The 17,579-nt window shown below is 51.7% G+C and overlaps 1 long non-coding RNA gene across 2 annotated transcripts in view; it reads left to right on the top strand.

The window, feature by feature from the left end:
• LOC102014146 overlaps window positions 1-13,668 on the top strand; it is a 69,483-nt gene extending 55,815 nt beyond the window's left edge. The window contains exon 5 of one of the 2 annotated variants that reach the window (XR_260988.2): window positions 12,603-13,668. This is a non-coding gene — a long non-coding RNA (uncharacterized LOC102014146). Of the gene's footprint in view, window positions 1-8,775; window positions 12,265-12,602 lie in introns of those variants that run through there. The other variant, XR_001234114.1, reaches the window with a different exon arrangement.
• The last annotated feature ends 3,911 nt before the right edge of the window (window positions 13,669-17,579 follow it).

Below are 17,579 nucleotides of genomic sequence, written 5' to 3'. Positions count from 1 at the left end.
GAAGCTAAGCCCTTCCTAGGTGTTATTTTCTTGTGGAGGCTCTGGGTCTGGCAAAACCAATGTGTAGTGAAGTCTGTGTTGTCTCATTTATCCTTTCGCCGTCACAGGAGCTCCGGCCAGGAGCTTAGTGTGGCAGAAGGCAAAGCCAGGTAAGTCAGGCCACAGGTGAGTGCCGGCTCCCCAGGTTAGTCACACGGTCGTCCTGGCTTGTGATGTGAGACTTGGTCACCAGTGGGGCCCACGGGAGGAGCAGACAAGCCCAGGTTCTTCTGCAGGCGAATCCTCCGGTGAGCCTTGTGTTTCCAGGTGAAGGAGTTCTGTTAACAAAGATCCTCGGCCCAGGTGGCTGGTAATTTCATCTTGGAAACAAATGTTAAAAATTTCAAGATGCCGAGGTCTCATATTCTGGGATCCCATGCCCTGAATCCGTCGTTCCCAGGAAGGTCGTATGCTCAGGCAGTGAGGGCTTGGCCTTCTGCGTGTCCTTCTGGGGATCTAGTTTGGTTACTGAGGGCTGGGGAGTGTGAAATAATGTCCTGTGCTCCCCCAAAGCCATTGAGGTGTCATCGTCACCCTCAGACTCAGGGGCGTGCCTCCATCCCCTGCTTGGGACCCAGGGCTTGTTCAGCAACCTTGTGGAATCCAGCAGGTGCCGTCATTCACTGTGCAGGCCCTGAGGCCCTGTCCCTAAGCTGCAGCACCCCGGGAGGCAGCAAGGTCCTCCCCCACCCCTGTGGCTCTGGAATCTCATGTGGGGTTCCCACATGCTAGGAGACAGAGACCTCTCTGCCTCATCCTCCCCATCTGGCATGAGATGTCTTTCAAAGCCTTTTTCTTCGATGATTCTTAGGGCAAATTGGCTGTGCAGGGGAGAGATTTTTCAGGCTGATTTTGATTCTTCTTCACCAGGGCTGACTGCCTGCTGGATGCCAGGAAAGCAGGGGAGAGTAGATGATAGGTTAAGACATCAAAACTGCACCCCAATGGTATTTTGATCTCCTATCATCTTGTTTTGAAATTGTGTATCATTTTTATAGCTTTTGTGTTGTTTTGTTTTTATCTTTGTTTTTGTTCTTTTCTCTTTAAAAAAAAAAAAAAAAAGCAGAACTGCATCCCAGCCACACAAGAATTAAAGCGTGAGTAAAAGGAGAATGACCTCCACTAAGCAGCAGTGAAACACCACCCACAGAAGAGCAGGGGCTCTCCCCCCGCCCACCCACACGAACCTCCCTTGCTTGCCCCAAACCAGTCGCTCTGCCTGACGCTTCCCCGGGGAGAAACAGTTCACCCACCATTTCTTCCTCTCCGCTGCCTTTGCTCCTTTTCTTAGGATGGATTTCCCATCTCTTTGCCCGTTCACTCCTTACTGGCCTTCTCCCTCTCGTAGATATGCACCTCCTTTACCCGGGTCCGTTCTGCCTCTGACCTCATTATATCATGAAATTCTATTTCTCCAGACTTGTCATGAGCTCAGAAGTGGCCCTAATTACAAATGATGCCCACAAGGACACTAAGGACATGCTTAGCGTTAGGACAGAACTGTTAAGTGTTTGGGGGAAAGGGCAGGCATACTAAAGAGCCTCGCTTGCCAAGTCCTTCAGGCTCCTCAGAGGTCTCTTTCAGTACCGTCAGAACCTTCTCGTGCGAGTCTCTGTCTTTCTCTAATCAAGCCAACCCTCTTCCAGCAGCATTGTACAAGGTAAGTGAAAGCAGGGACTCACCCAGACCCTTCGGCTTCCCTCTGGGAAGGACCGTAGAGCTGTGTTACACTGGGGAGACGGATTCGCAGATACCTGCTGATGCCCATGTGTCAAGCCAAGTGAAAGGATTTGTTCCAAATGGATCAAAGACCTTAAACAGAACATTAAATCTGCTGGAAAAGATTGTTATAACTCTTGAAGATATAGGCAGAAGCAAGCAGTTCTTGAAAAGAACCTCAGTTACACAAGATATAATAGCAAGGGTCCACAAATGGGATTATTCAAAATTGAAAATCTGCCCAACAAAGAAAACAATCAACAGAGTGAACAGACAACCTGCAGGATGGGAAAAACATTTGCCCACTGTTTCTTGGAGAGAGGACTGATGTCTAGAATATAGGAAGCACTGAAAAAATTAAGACTCAATAAAAACGAGCAACATAAATGAACAGACACTTCTTAGAAGTACAAATGGCCAAAAGTACGTGAAAAAATGTATGACATCTCTGGCCATTAGAGAACTGCAAACCAGCAACAATGATGCTCTGCCTTAGCCGGAAAGAATGGCTACCGCCAGAAGACCACAAATGCTGCTGAGGCTGTGGGAGCAAAAGGAGCCCTTCTACATTGTTGGTGGGAATGTAAAATACCAGAACCACTATGGAAATAAGTAGCGTGGGGATGCCTCAGAAAAATAAAAATAGCAACTCTAGTTGACTCAGCTATACTGCTTCTAGGTAACTCCCCGAAAGAGTAAAGTCATCCGATCACAGGATCCACGTTCACATCAGCACAGCTTACAATGCCTGAATCGTGGAGGCAGCCTCTGTCCATCAGCAGATGAGTGGATAAAGAAAGCGTGGCAGCTACCCACCATGGAGAACTACTCAAGAGGGGTAAAGCTGAGTCATCATAGGGAAATGGGTGGATCCTGGGACCATAATACTAAGTTAAATAAATCACAGAGGTTAAATACCGCATGGTTTCTCTAATATGAGAAACCTAAAGTATAAGTAACTTCAAGGGCAAACTGGAAGAGAGATTGAGGGAAGAGGCAGATCGCCTCTGTGGGGAGGGGATGGGGAAGGCAGGAGGGGTAAAGAGGGTCAAGATGCTATTGATATGGCGAGTGACTTCAATGAGAGTGGCATTCATAAGAGACTGAAAGAGGAGGGACAAACAAAGCTTTATTGAGCCGGCTGACGGACAGTCTCTAACCAGGAGCTCTGCAGAGAAGATGTCTGAGCCGATCTGGGTCTCACCTTCTGTTTAAGTGCATTTTTAGGTTTCCATAGTAACCATTACCTCATTTTTTTGGGAATTTTACGAGAATGTCACATAATGGCTACAAAACTTTCCCAAAAGTTGCTGGACAGCCGGATTCCAGATGACCATTGTGGTTTAACTTTTAGCCCACTTCCCAGTTTGTCCTGTTTGTTCTGTTCCCATTTTATGGCTCTGCTCTCCTTTAAGTGGGTTGATGGCTAATCAAGGGGGAGGGGGTGAAGAGTGGGGTCAACTACAGCTTAAGTGACTTCTCTTAACAAGGAGCTAAAAAGAGAAAATGGAGTCTCTCTTGCCTTATCACTGTGTGCCTGTGGATCAATTCCCCAAAGCAAAGGCAATTATTATGTATCACAAACATATACGGATAAAGAGCTTTTTAAAGAAAGGGTGGGGATTTGTGCTTCCCGCTTCTTCTCTGCTGAGCTTCTCCCACCACCTCGTGTGGTCTTCTTGTGCTGTGCTGACTAACTTCCTGGGTGTTTTGGCCATTGAGGCCATCAGGTCATTCAGTTGGTATCCCCGAGTCCACACTCATGCCAGGCACTGTTTGAAGGGCTAGTGGTCTGTGGAGAACAGGGAGATGCAGTCCTGGCTCTGCTCCCCTGGCATCCCACTGAGACAGACGCACAGTAAGGCAAATCCCGAGCTCCCTCGGAGTCTGCCCTGCTGGGAGAGGCAAAGCTAGGTGACGGGAGCCCTGGATGAGGCTTCCTTGGGATCTCTCAGGTCAGTGAGGTTTACAAGCTGCCTCTTAGCCAGACTTGGTATAAAATGGCCTTTGTGGGCTACTCCAAAAGCAGTGCAAGACATTCTGAGTTGCAGTGACGTCGCTTAGAAAATGTTGGGACACAGTCTGTTTCCCGAGGAGAGGATGTAGCCTGTGCTCGGGTTGGTTTGCTCCCCATGGCGACTTGGCCGTCAACCCAACACAGAAAACAAGTGATCAACGAGGTGAATGTCAGATACGGTCAGAAAATGTCTATTTTTATAGTTTAGACACTAAATGTGCTGTGTCTCCCATAGTTATGAAATTTAATTTAATAAAATACTGCATTAATAAAGGCTTAGAAGGTGCAGAGTGCTTTGGCCGCGTCTTAGGGATCTTAGGGCTTCAAGAACAGAACCGAGAACGCTTGAGATGCACCCGGTACAGCAGCCTGTCACGATGCGGGGATGCTGGTGCATCTGCCAGAGGTGGGCTACAGGGCAGCAGCCAATCAGCAGCGAGGAGAACTGAATAATGCTCTCAGGTTGGCTACTTGTAAACCTGCAACCCAAATCAGAGCAATACTGGTCTTATGGAACCACCTGAGAAACGGTTCTTTCCTATTTTTTGGAAGAGCGAGCGAAGAATTCTCTGAGTGCTTGGTGAAGAAGGCGGTCATGAAGGGTTTCGGCAGTGGAGCCTCTGCAGGCTGCTGGTGCACTCAGTTTGAGTTCCGTGTTGTCCCTGTGTCTGGCTGAGGCCTCACACTCATCTCCACGCAAAGCACACGACCCGAGAGAGGAAGGGAATGCTCCTGGGAGGAGGCACTGGGGTGCCAGCACCTCACGGAGAGGTAGCTGCCAGGCTCTGTTAGAGGGGTGCTCCTGAGGGTCATGGCTGCATCTTCCCTGTCTCTGCTTCTGAACGCAGCAGAATAGGTGCTGAGTATATGTTGAAGGACTCCGACATTCTTGGGTCTTGAAATCATTCTTTCTGCTACACAAAGCCTGAAAAAGAACTGGGTGAAACTCAGGAATGAAGAGGAAATCTCTGTAAGAGAGATGAGCTACTTTGCCCGACTGCCTCCTCCTTACCCTCTTTCTTTTCTCTGTCTTCTCCTTCCATCTTCCTTCCTTCTGTCACTTAGCACAGTGCCATGGAAGTAGATCTGATTTGTGGTCCAGCGTGAGCCAAACAGGTTGCTAGGAACAAGGTGGAGTGGAGGATGCTGCTCCAAGACTGTGTGGCTGCAGCTCTTGGAGGCCCGGAGGTGTGACCAGGGCCCCTCTGAGCCATCCCTTCCTAGAGGAGGGTCTTTGTTCTTTCCTTGTACACTTGCTGCATGAGCTGCTTCCCCAATGGATCAATATTACCTAAGAGGCTACACTTGTAAACTTACTGGGGGATCGTAGTTTTGGCTCACTTCAGACCCACCTTGTGATTTTGCTCTATTCAGCTTCCTTTGAGAAGTGGGCGTGTTAGGAACCTGCTTTCGGGTCCCCTCCTGTCTCTCAGGAGCTCTCAGGAGCGCTCCTTCTGCGCGAAGTTTTCCTACTCTTAATCTCCGCTGTTCCTTAAAATTTATTCTTTGATTTTGGGGAACACAGACTGGGCATATTGACATCTAGCAGGTTGGGAGTTACACTTATTCCCCTGGGGAATAATTCCCGCTGTATTCAGTAGTGCACACTGTGGCCATTTTTATGCTTTTTTAAAAAAACTGCAATGAACACACTAGCTACAGCATGCAGGCCTGCCCAAGCCTCAGATTCTTCCTCTATGAAGTCCCTTCTAGACCGGGGAGGGAAGTGGTGTCCCCGCTGTCCTGGCCATGTCTCGGGCTGTTGTCACTGCCGTGCCAGAGGTCAGCAGCTCTGTAGCTGTGCTGTCCCCGGAGCGTATCGGCCGCTCCTCATTTCTCCTTGGTCATTCCAGACAGAACCGGGGCCACGACTGCTCCTGAACCGGCAGGTTTCAGCTAAATCTAAATGCTGTCTTCCTGGGAGTCTTCACACCTCATCACTGCAGGGGTCTCTGGATTTGCACGAAGACAGGAAGTGAATAGCAAGACCGTAATGCTACACAGATGCCATTGATTGGGAGGGTGCCTGGCCCCAGGTACAGAGCCACCCAAGCCCTGCTGGTGCCCAGGGTGGGCTCTCTACAGACTACCCGGAGTGGCCCACCCTCTCCCAGCTGTTTTGTTATAGGAAGGGAAAGAAGGGAGGAGAACGCTGTTTATTTACTCGGCACGTACATTGCGTGCCTACCCTGTCCACTTTCCAGAGAGCAGCCAGGAAGGGGCAGAGGAGGGAGCAAGAGGCACTGTGCGTTCAGGTCACCCGAGGGAGCGTCCACACCCAGCCCACCCAGCGCTGGCAGCTGTGTCATAGGGATGGATGTGCAGAGAACCTCCCTGAAAGTTGGCTGCAAGTCAAAGCCTCGCGTTTGTCTGCCAGATTCCAAGGCCACGGTCTAAGTAGCTAGGAGGCCAGGGTCTGAACCAGGTGCAGATCCACAGCCTCCAGTGTGGAACGACTTTTGAGGCCCTGGAGCCCCTGGTTGTCAGTGCAGAGCCTTGGGTGCAAAGGGCTAGGAGGAAAGGTGGGTGCTGGGGTGCAGGGGCCCTCCTCCCCAGAAGGGCAGTCAGGGAAGGAAAGCAGTCTGGCGGCTTATCTGGGTTCAGTCGAATCAAAGTACTTGTAGAAATGCTTCCGAAGACAGCTCAGCAAGGGTTAAAGCGATAGCCGTTTATTTAGCTGCAGATGCTCTGCCTTCCTTACAATAACTCGGCGAAGCAGGTGTGATTGTTCTGACCCGAGCACAAGGAAATGAGGCTCAGCGTCCCGACTCAGCTTCCCAGGAGCTCAGGGCCAGGCAGGGGAAGAGCCAGGCAGAGTTCAGCCTGGATCTGTGTCCCGTGGTCTTTGCTTGCCCCGCATTCCAGATTCCGCCGCTGCACCTCCAGCCGCCTGCGAAGCCAGCACTGCCCATCACCAGCCCTGCTGGGTCATGATTCTGGGGGAGCACTAGGCGGGGCCTGGGGGTGGCTCCTGCCTGCTCACCACCGAGTCCTCTGCGAGTGTGCCCGCGCTTGGGGCTGTGCGTCCAGGCCTCGGTTCTGACTCTGCTGGCCCTCCGCTTATCTCAGAAATGTTTCTTCAGCCGTGTCAGTGCTGGGGCTCGGGGGCCGCTCCCTTTCCACCCAGGCTCCAGGTCCTGGAGTCAGCCTCTTCCCTGAGACCCTCAGGAGAGGCAGGAAACGGAAGCAGTGCTGCTCAAGCACAGACCCCACTTCCGCCCCACGGGCTGCTTGGTGAGCGAGGTCCTCTGACCCCAGGGCTCTGCCGTGGACCAGCCTCCCCTGCCAGTCGAGGCGTTTGGGTGATCACGGCAGCGCTTCCTGCGGTTTGCAAGGATCTTTCTGGAGCCTCACTAGAAAGCCTGGAGGCAGGAAGAGCAGGTGGTGTGAGCCTTGCTTTCTGGAAACTAAGCTCTGGGGAAGTACAAAGCCTCGCTCAAGGTCAAGGCGGGGCAGACGCCCAGGCCACCTGACTGCACAGAGCTCCCTTCATGCCCCCTCAGGCACATGCACCCCCGGGGTGTCCCTGCGTCCTGGTCTGCAGCTGTAAGAGTATTTCCAGAGAGCTCCATAATAGAAGACAGGGCTGGAGATGTCACTTGAGTTCACCAATTTTAATGACGAAAAATGCCACATGTTACTAAACACTTGTGTATTTCTTATGGATGAAGTTCACATCAGACTTCACCTCATTAATTTGAATTTTGTTTACACGAACTATTTCTCCACGTGCGGTTCAGCGGCATTAGTACTTCGATAATGTTGTGTGACCGCCACTCTGTCCAGTTCCAAAACCTCCGCAGCACCCTCCGAGATCCTAATGTATGATTTACACAATCCCAGCTAATATCTGGAATCAAACTGCAGGTAATTATTCATGCGGGGTGGTATTAAAATGAGACAGCTTAGGGTTGGGGCCCAGGCTGAGCTGGATTTAAATAGAAGCTCTTGAGTTTTCCAGCTGCGTGTGTTTACCCCGGCTCGGTCCTCACTCCTGTCCGGGTATAATGCTGGCTGTTCGGAGGGGAGTCGAAAGGACAAGGGAGATAATGGGTTTCGAGCACCTCTTATGGGCCGGGATCTAAGCGGCTGCTGACATGAAAGGAGTTGTTATTCACAGTATTAATGGCCGGAGATGACTCAGAGGACACTAGGAAAGCCATCGGAACCCCAGGCTTCTAATTCCCAGACACTGAAATCACGGGTCTGAAGGCTTTCTAAAGTGCGACATTTAAGATGGTAAAATACCTTACAGGTCTGGTCCCTTTTCTTATCTTTAAAAGCCTCTTGCCAGCCCTTCACCATGAACGTGTGCACACATGCACACACACGCACACATGTGTACATACACGCACACACGTGCACATACACATGCACACACACGCACACATACACATGCATACACTGCACACACGTGCACACACACACACACACACACACACACACACACACACCTTGTCATCTTTTTGACCAGGATGACTTTATGTTTCAACAACTGTACTGAGGTATCTTTGACATGCAATAAACCCCACACATTTTACATGTGCAGTACAAGTTTTGAATCTCTATACACTACAAGCAAGATGATAACGTACCACCGAAAGTCTCTCTTTGTCCTTATGTCATTGTCTCTCCCTTCCCTCCCTACCAAATGCTAGATGTTTGTGATGCCCCGTGTTTAGTGATCAGAATCTGGGCATGATCAGAATATATGGGAATGCCTACATTAAAAACATTTATTACAGTAAAGGCACATTACCTTTAATCTCCCTCAGAACCCTGCCTTTTACCTGTAACACACGTCCCACTGTTCTTGCCACTTTCTGAAGCGAGTCCAGAGGTCTACTTTCTTCAGTGTCTTTATCAGGTTTGATAAAAAATATCGTGAGTGTTGCTCCCAAAGCCATCTGAAAGAGAGACTCCTAAAAACACAAAGCTCTGTCCTTGTCCACCTTATTGACCGGATCTGGCACCGTGCAACTTCCATCTCTTCTCCACAGGCAAAGTGACCGGGAAAGGGAGTCATTTTAAATTGATTCAGGATGTCGAGGCAGCCAGGACAGCACAGCTAAAGACCTCAGGAGAGAGAACGCCAGAGCTGCTGCAGGACGTGGCCGGGAAGGTGGGATGGGTGTGTGCAAAGTGAGAGGAGGGTTTGGAGGGGACTCATGGAAATGTGTCTGCTACAGTAATAAATTTTTAAAACTTTAAACATTCCCCGAGTTTTCGATCAACCCTGGTATTTTGTTGTCCAGCAAGTGTGGACACATGGGTTCTCCTGGAGCTGGACTCTGTGTTTTGCTCATTGCCGTAACCCCAGCAACCAGCGTAGATGGGAAAGCAGCACATGCTCAACCAATATTTGCTCAGTGAATGAACAGCCCCTTTGTCCTCTGGCCGGCTGCAGTGGTGCTGCAGCTTTTTCTCCCGGCTCCTGGCAATGGGTTCCCGGGCAGGCAAGGGCTCAGGCTGGCGTGGGTGGGGACATTTCCTGGAGGAAGAAACTACCCGATGATGAAAATGGCTTTCGGGGAAGTGGAGCTGGGCACGTGGGGACAGGCCAGTGGCAATCTGGGAAAGGTGAAGACAGAAAGAAGGGAACCCAAGGTCTGCCCCAGGACCCAGGGGTCTGCTGAGAAGCCAGGCAGGCCAGGCAGGGTAGTGCAAGGTGAAGAGGAGAGCGATACAGGGGAGATAACCTTCCAGGGCTGAGAAGCGGTGGGGGACTTGCTCTGGCTCTGCGTGATGGGGAGGTGGGGTGTGGGCTCTGTCAACAGCGGATTGTAACCGCTTTGCCAGATAGGACCTTTCAAGGGACCACAGAGTCAGAACGAAGTCTAGGGTGGGCCCTGATCCAATCTGATGGGAATCTCATACAAGTAAAAGTCTGACCATGCAGTGCACCCACACAGGAAAGCCTGGTAAGGGCGTGGCCGGAAGTCAGCCTTGGAGAAACATCAAAGCTGCCAACCCCTGCACCTCAGACTTCCGGTCTCCTGGACCCAAAGAAAACACACTTCTGGGGTGTAGCCCACTCAGCCTGGGCACTCTGTTGAGCCCTAGCAAAGGACCCAGCGTCCCAGCTCTGCCCGGCAGGCAGGAAGCTCTGGGAGTTTCCCTACCTGCCTAGGAGTCTGATTTACTAGATTTACTAGTCTGATTTACTAGAGTCTGATTTCTGCAGATTTACTAGATTTCTCCAGGGGCTGCTTATAGAGAGGTTCATCTTGAGAGGCACATTTGGGGTCTCCGGCCCGTGCAGAGGTGAGGGTAACTCAGCCCCCCTTTCTCACATCCTCTCCTTCCTCTTTGGCTGCACCCTGAGGACACAGCTCTGCGCCACTAATGAGACCCGGCCGACCCAGGGGTGGGCCTCAGTGGCTGGCACTTTTGGCCTGGTTTGAGTTCATGTTGGACAATGTTTTTTATTCTCTTTTTTTCTATAGCTAAATTGTTTTTCAGATGTGTGCAATGCACCTCCGACAGCTGAGGGCTTCTACCTACAGACGAAGGCTCTTTGAGCACGGGAACCGAGCGTGTGCGGACTGCCCGAGCTCCTTCGGCCTCTCGCCTCCCCTGGGGGCATCTCGGCCCACATCTGTTACGGCGCTGAAATTCAGAGAACGTTTGCTGAGTGGGATGGCACTGACGAGCCTTCAGAGAAGCTCTTGTTTTTGTGTTTGCTTCTGATTTTAACAAGCACTGACAGTTTCACCGGGTGTCGTACTTGGAGAGGCAAATTCTGTCCTGTGCTGTCTGTCTGTTCGGGGCTGAGCCGTGTGAGGCAGGGACAGGCCCGTGACAGGAATTCGGGACAGGGACAGGGCCCGAGAGCCGGGGCCGTGACTCGGTGGGACCTGCTTCATCGTGGTGTCTGCCGCCCCGGCTTATGTGACTCAGGGTCAGAGGCTTCACTTCCGGTGTCTTTCACCGTCCTCTGAAGGGGACCCTCTTCCTTTCTACCTCGTGGGCTCTCCAGAGGCTTGCCTGAGGCTGCCAGATAGAGCCCAGCTGCGGCCCTTGGTGGGTGTCCCGGGGACTGCGCCCTCCTCAGGCTGCCGCCGGTTTTCATTTCAGCTCTGTCCTATTGCAGGTTTGCGCTCAGACCTCCTGATCTAACATCCCAGAGACACCGTCCCTCCCCAGGGTCACGGCTGGGGCCGGGGTGGACGGCCACCGACCCTCACCTCCTCCTGGCCCATCTTCGGGTCCCACTGAGGGTCACAGCACAGCTGGGCTCCCGGAGCCAGGGCCGGCAGGGGGAGGGCTCTGATGCCCCGGCCCGGGCACAAGAAGGGGCGGTGACCTCCTCGGCACACAGTAGGGCTGCTGGGGTGTACCAGTCAGGGAGGTGAGGACCAGCCGCAGCCACCTTTGCCCCTGGATGTGCCTGGGCCAGAGCTTTCTCTCTCCTTCCTTCCCTTCCAATCTTTAAGCGATTTCACATGGTCCAGCCGCCCTGCTCCTGGTGGGACATCAGGGGAGACAGGACAGGTCTGCATCCCTGTGTTTATGTGGCACTGTTCACAGCTGCCAGGGCACAGGATCACCCCAAGTACCTGTCAATGGGTTGATGGATAAAGAAAATGGGATCTATGTCTTTAGCACACAGTGGAACACTATGTAGCCCTTAAAAAGGAGAAAATCGTGTGACTGCTTGAATGATCCTAAGGATGTGCTATCCAGCGAGAAGAGCCAGGCAGAGAAAGACAAGCAGTACATGACTTCGCTCTTCGTCCCTGGTGTGAGCCGTCCGTCTTCCATCTTCTGAACAATCCACACTTCCGGTCTGGAGTCCTTCCCCACACGGGCTCCTACGCTGCACCTGCAGCCCATCCACTCTCCCCATCCAGAACCTTCCTGTTCCACTTCCAGCGTAAATTGCAGCTCCCAGGAAGCCTTCCCGGCCACACACTGCACACCGTGGCCTCCCCCGGTTCTGTGACTTGCGGGTTTCTTGAGGAGCCCTCGCACCACTCATGATCATCTCCTCTGTTCCCTCCACGGAATACACGCTGGGTTTGTCCCGGCACCCCTGGGAGCCCGGGAAGCTACTGCGGATGCACAGCAGTGTCCAGATCTTCAAACAAGATTTTCTTCCGGTGACAAACGTGACTGTTTGCCTTACGACAGACTTCAGCTCCTGCTGAGGAAGACGCTGGGCTGCAGGACTTGTCGGATCCACCACGGGCCCAGACCGGCGCTATAAACGCAAAGCACTGTGGGAGAGAAGGGAAGCAAAGCCCACATCTTAGCCTCCCTGTTTCCGAGTCCCTGGAAAACTCCTGCACCTTAAGCCCGTTGCTCCTCAAAAGCATGAGTTGTGTTTTCTTCTGAGACTGTCAGAAATTTAAAAGTAGTTTGAGCTAAAACTTGTGTGCCTTTACTTCTGCTACGAATGCCCAATAGGTAGCTACAAGCAAGACAAAGCTTGGCCTTCCTGGTGTATCCTTTATCTTAAAACTTTAGATACAGGTATGTTCATCATTGGGGTCTTTTTCTTTTCTTTTCTTTTCTTTTTTTTGTCTCTTTGAGACAGGGTCTTGCTATACAGTTCAGGCTGGTCTTGAACTCATTTTGTAGTCCAGGCTGGCCTCGAACTTGCAGCAGTCCTCCTGCCTCAACCTCCTGAGTGCTGGGATTACAGGCATGTGACACCACACTTGGCATAAGTTGTTACCCATACTTTTTTCTTTTTCTTTTCTTTTTCAGTATGGCATCAAACCCAGGACCTTCTGCATGCTGGGCCAACTTCAGTTTTTAAAGTTGGTGGTTTAACAAAATTTAATCAGCCCTAGGTTTACCCACCTATCTCATTCCCCTTCAGGACACGAACGTCAGAGTCACTGACGTCACTGTCAAGATTCCCAGGGCTCCCGATCACCAGGTCCACAGCGCTCAGTTCCCACTGCCCAGAATGACTCTCAGAAGCCCCAGCCGCTGTTCCGGAACAGAAGTCACCTGCGTCCTGGGGAAAGCAGAGCCTGCTGTGACAGAAGCTGCCACAGAGAGCCCTCTCACCGCACTGAATCACCCCTCAGGCCGCGAGGCGTCCTCCAGAGCCGGAACGCAGAGCAACAGGAGCTTCAGCCAGAGCCCTGACCCCCCTGCTCACCCGTAAAGCCACCTCCTGCCGGGGGGTCTCCAGCTGACCCTCTGCCTCAGCGAGGCCCGAGCTGCCCCCCAGTAGGTCCTGGGCCTGTCTCCTCTCTGTCTTTCTGATGAAAGTGCTTGCCTGTAAATTCAGAGAGTCGCTTTTAATTTAATCCCCATTTCTCCTAAAGCAAGGATCCACCCAGGCTGCGACACCCGCAGCTCCGCTCCCTTGTCCTGCACTCGTCCCCCAAGCGCTGAGCCTGCACCTATCCCAGAAGCCGTGACCCTGCCCTCACCCCGGAAGTGGTATGGGCCTCTGACGCCCTTGACTGCCGAGCTGCCGGGCTTGCTGCGGGCACCTCCCCTGCGCCCTGCCGTCGGTTCCTGCTCTCTCCAGCTGTGGCCCAGCTGGCTGGACGTGCCCTTGGGCCACTTCCGCTGTGCCCACCCAGTCTCGCTCTGATGGGCTTCCCTCCCTGCAGCACACGCAGCTCAACGGGCAGTCCCGTCCTCTGGAAGATGCGGCAGCTCACCCTCTTGTTCCCAGGGTCTCACCCCGGCCGGTGCCTGCTCTTCCTGCCCAGGGCGTGCGCGCTGTGTGGCCCGCGGTGTGTGATGCCCCCTGCCACCCCTGCAGCCTAGGTGACGATGTCCTGCAGTCAGGCTCACCTGTCCAGCTGAGGCAGGATAGAAGAAATAACGACAGGCAGAAAGGAGACGAGGAAGACCATGATTAATACTGACTTTTAAGGAAAACCGTGGGCTCAGGACATGAGAAACGGCTCAGGCCTTTCTCCCTTCCAGGAGACTCAAAAAAAAAAAAAAAAAAAAAAGAAACAACAACCCTGAAGGTCACAAAGATGCAAGGCGAGGCTCTGGTGTGTAGACTTTTCCCTTTCGCCTGGAAAATGGGCCTTGCCCCAACGGCAGGGTTAAAGGACCCCCCTTTCCACAGATTTCACACTAAACCACCCAGATACCCAGGCTGTAACCCAGCTTCTCCTGAGGGCCAGCCCTCCATTCTCAGTGTCTGTGAGTTCACTGGAATGGGGTCTCCTCAGGCTGGCCTTGAACTCACCATGTAGCCCAGGCTGGCTGGGAACTGGCAGCAATTCTCCTGCCTCAGCCTCCCGAGTGCTGGGATGACAGGTGTACACCCCCGTACTGGCCTGACCTTTCGTGTTTTGTGGAAGCATTTCCTGGCTCCCCACAGCACCCTGTGCAAAACAGGGAAGTCATCGCCCTCACTCTTGAGTGGGCATCACCATACGCTTTGACGTTTTCAAACACACGGGCTCTTCCCTGTTACGTGAAATCAGACACACGTGTGAATACTGCACTGTCTCTGGTGTGAGAAACCAAAAGTGTAAATAAGGACCACAGTGCATAATAGGTACTGGGAAATGGGAAGAAGACATTCGAATGGGGAGGGGAAGGAAGGAAGGAAGGGAGAAGTAAAAAAAACGAGAAAAGAAGGAGAAAATGGAAACAAAGCTTTTGTAAACGGGGACGGGGGAGGAGGGGTTGAAGGGAGCGGACGGGAATGGAAAAAGAAAGTACCAAGTTAAGTCCTGTACAGGTACAGATCCTCTGTGATGGATGTGATCGTTACGCATACCTAAAATGTACCAATAAAATCTGATTGGAAAGAAAAAAAAACAAAACACACTGATTCTGGGCCCTCTCGAGGCCGGTTGGATGGGCAAACGGTGAGCCCAGATGTGTGTGCTTTTGCGCGGTGCCTTCACTGACCGGGTGGACCACCAAGCGGAGTGCCCCGGCTGGCTGTCCCATCAGCCACCCTGAGAGTCTGACGGACGGCACCTGGGAGCCTGCTCTGCAGTGTAGACTGAAGGGTAGTGCTGGCATCTGGACGGAGCATCTGACGGGGACGCCCGCCCCGGCTTTCAGGACCCTCCACAGCCGGGGGGGATGCTGCGAATCGAGCCCGGCGCCCTTGCCGCTGAGCTGGGCCCATCCCAGCATCCTCAGCGGCTGTCATCTGACGGAGGACATCGGGAGAGACAGGCTTCCCGCTCCTGTGCCCTGGCCCTCCCTGATCAGCATCCTGTGATGAAGGACCTCTTCTTCCCTGCTCTGCTACAGCTCTGCTCATCCAGCCTTCCCGTAGGAGACCAACCCTCCTGCCTCTCCAGCTCACCTGCCCACATGCCAGCCCCCCGGGTGTTTTCTTCATGGTCTGAAGGCCATTGCTCGTGTTCTTTCTTCCTTGTCATAATGCCCTGATCACGGGGTCTCAGCAGTGCCAATCGCCTTTGTAGCCCTGTGCCATTCTAAACCTCTGGATCAGACCCACACAGAAATAAGCTCATGCAGTAGTTCGGGGGAGAGAATCCAAGACTTAAACTCAAGCTGGGGTTCACTCCATAACTTCTTTTTTTTTTTTTTTTTTTTTTTTCTCCGGTACTGGGAACCGAACTCACGACCTTGCGCTTGCCAGGCAGGCACGTTTGCCCCTGAGCTAAATCCTCAGCCCCTCACTCCATAACTTCTCAACCCTCACTGTAGGTGAATCACTGCGCAGCTCCACACTCTGATTTTTTTCACTTGCCAAGTGATATCTGTCCTCCCACATGTCACGTGTAGCTCAGCGTAACGTGCAATGTTATAGCGTAAATGAACAGCATTTGAAAAAGTCAGAGTCCCAAGGTGTTTAACAGCAATGAGCAAGACTTTCCTGGCTTTGTAAGACGAAGGTCTTTCCTTCTGGGTGGTTAAATAAATAGCTCAACCTTTCCAGAGAACCACCATAATATATATTTCATTAGGTTAATGTATATTAAAGTGAGTGTTGAATGTGAGCCACCACCCTTAGGGTGTTAATGATTTGTCACTTAGAACCAGGGGCATAGATTAAGTGCACGTCCATAAAGCGTGCTCCGGAGACTGAACGGCTCTGGCCCTCGTCCTTGGCAGAACTCCCCCGTCAATCTAGCAGCTGTGGTCAGTGAACCAAGTCCACGTGGGTCAGACTGCGGGCTTTCCCACCTCCCTGACCCTCCTCCTCCAGATCCTGTCTACACTAGCAGAGCTGAACCTGCCTGGCATGTGGGTTCACCTGCAGAAGGATGGAAGTGGGTTGGCTCCAAAGAGAGTAGGGCTCTGACTTCACTGTCACTGGGAAACATATTTTTAAAATTTCCCATGTGACTTTGCTAGAATCACAGAAGAGCGTTTTGAAAACACGTTCCCTGGATTATTATGAGCACCTTTTGAAAAGTTAAAATAATGAGTCATAAAATGAGAAGAGGAAAGTGATGCTGCAGAATGTCTACTGTGTTCCAGATGTGATGCCAGCTACGTCGTTAGTGCTTTTAAAGTTTAATCTCAAATTGCCCACAAATACAGCACTTTTACATACACATGGTTGGATAAACCAGCTATTTCCACCAGGTTGATTAAAAGGAAAGTCAGCCAGCCAGCCATCGCCCACCCCAACGTGCTCATCCTGCCACCCAGAGGCAGCTGCTTGGAATCATTTAACAGTTTCTTTGCTCATCTGTCTCCACATTTCTCAGCATTGTGCTTATACCGTGATCTCTTCATTGTATGTCTTATGTCTCGACTTCCTGCTGTGGAAGATGAAGATTTGGTACACACACACACACACACACACACACACACACACACACACACACAGACACAGACATAGTCACACAGGTATACACAGACACGGATGGACAGACACACATACACACACCATAAACTTTCCTTCGTAAAATATGATATTCGGTGACATCAGTATGACCAGGTAAATTTTATTCACAGTTGAGCCCGAAGGTCTACATATTCATTTTTGGCTTGGGATCCCTGAAATCTTCTGATTCTTTCACTTTTCTGTCTCACTTTGGGATTTCTGAGGGCTCTACTTGGCTGTGTTAATGCTTCTTTCTCTCTGAGAAAGTTAATGATAGTTATTTTTCTCTTTTAAGATACACTTTCCTACACTCTTGGTTTTCTCCGAACTTGCCTACTTGGTGTCCCTTGGTCTCCTGTGTTCAGGTGAGAGGTGTCCTTCAAGTGTCTGCCAGTCTGGGGACATCCACCATATTGAAGAGCAGGATGTTCAAAGGTGGAGCAGAATTTTGGAGGGGTAGGAGCAGGCGGCGGCTTTGTGAGCAGCAGGTCAGGGTCAGCAGGTCAGCCTCGTTGCGTGTTTTCTTTTTGGCCCTTCTGATCGCTCCTAGAAGGATCTCTGTCTCCAGTCTAGAGACCATGTGTAGGAGACTGCCAGCCCTCAGGGAACCTAGTGAGGAAAGGAATGGCAGGTGCTCAGAGTTCAGTGTGTGGGTCTATGTCCAATCCTGTTGTCCGTGCACCAGTCTGGTGGGAGGCGAGGAAGAGGTGGGCGTGCATGCTGAGAACAATGGTGCCTCTGACTGTGTAGCTTCCCAAATAGACCAGGCAGTTGGGACTTCGGTATGCTTGGGTCTTAAGGGTCCCCCACAGGCCACATGCTAAAGGCTGGGTTGCTGGCCTCCAGCACTATTGGGAAGTGAAGTGGAGGGACCATTAGTAGGCAGGGCTGAGTGGGAGAAAGTTGGTCTGTGGTGACTGCCATGTTGCTATCATGATCTAGGTGGGTGGAGAAGCAGTTACTGAAATGAGACTTCCAGCAGCGTAATAGATCTGACTTTATGCCAATTCCAGCTTAAATACGTTAACTCATTTCATACAATTCAGGAAG

Source organism: Chinchilla lanigera, unplaced genomic scaffold (genome assembly GCF_000276665.1).
Source record: "Chinchilla lanigera isolate Chin_1 unplaced genomic scaffold, ChiLan1.0 scaffold00022, whole genome shotgun sequence".
NCBI classification, from domain to species: domain Eukaryota; kingdom Metazoa; phylum Chordata; class Mammalia; order Rodentia; family Chinchillidae; genus Chinchilla; species Chinchilla lanigera.
This window is presented reverse-complemented; position numbering and strand designations above follow the sequence as displayed.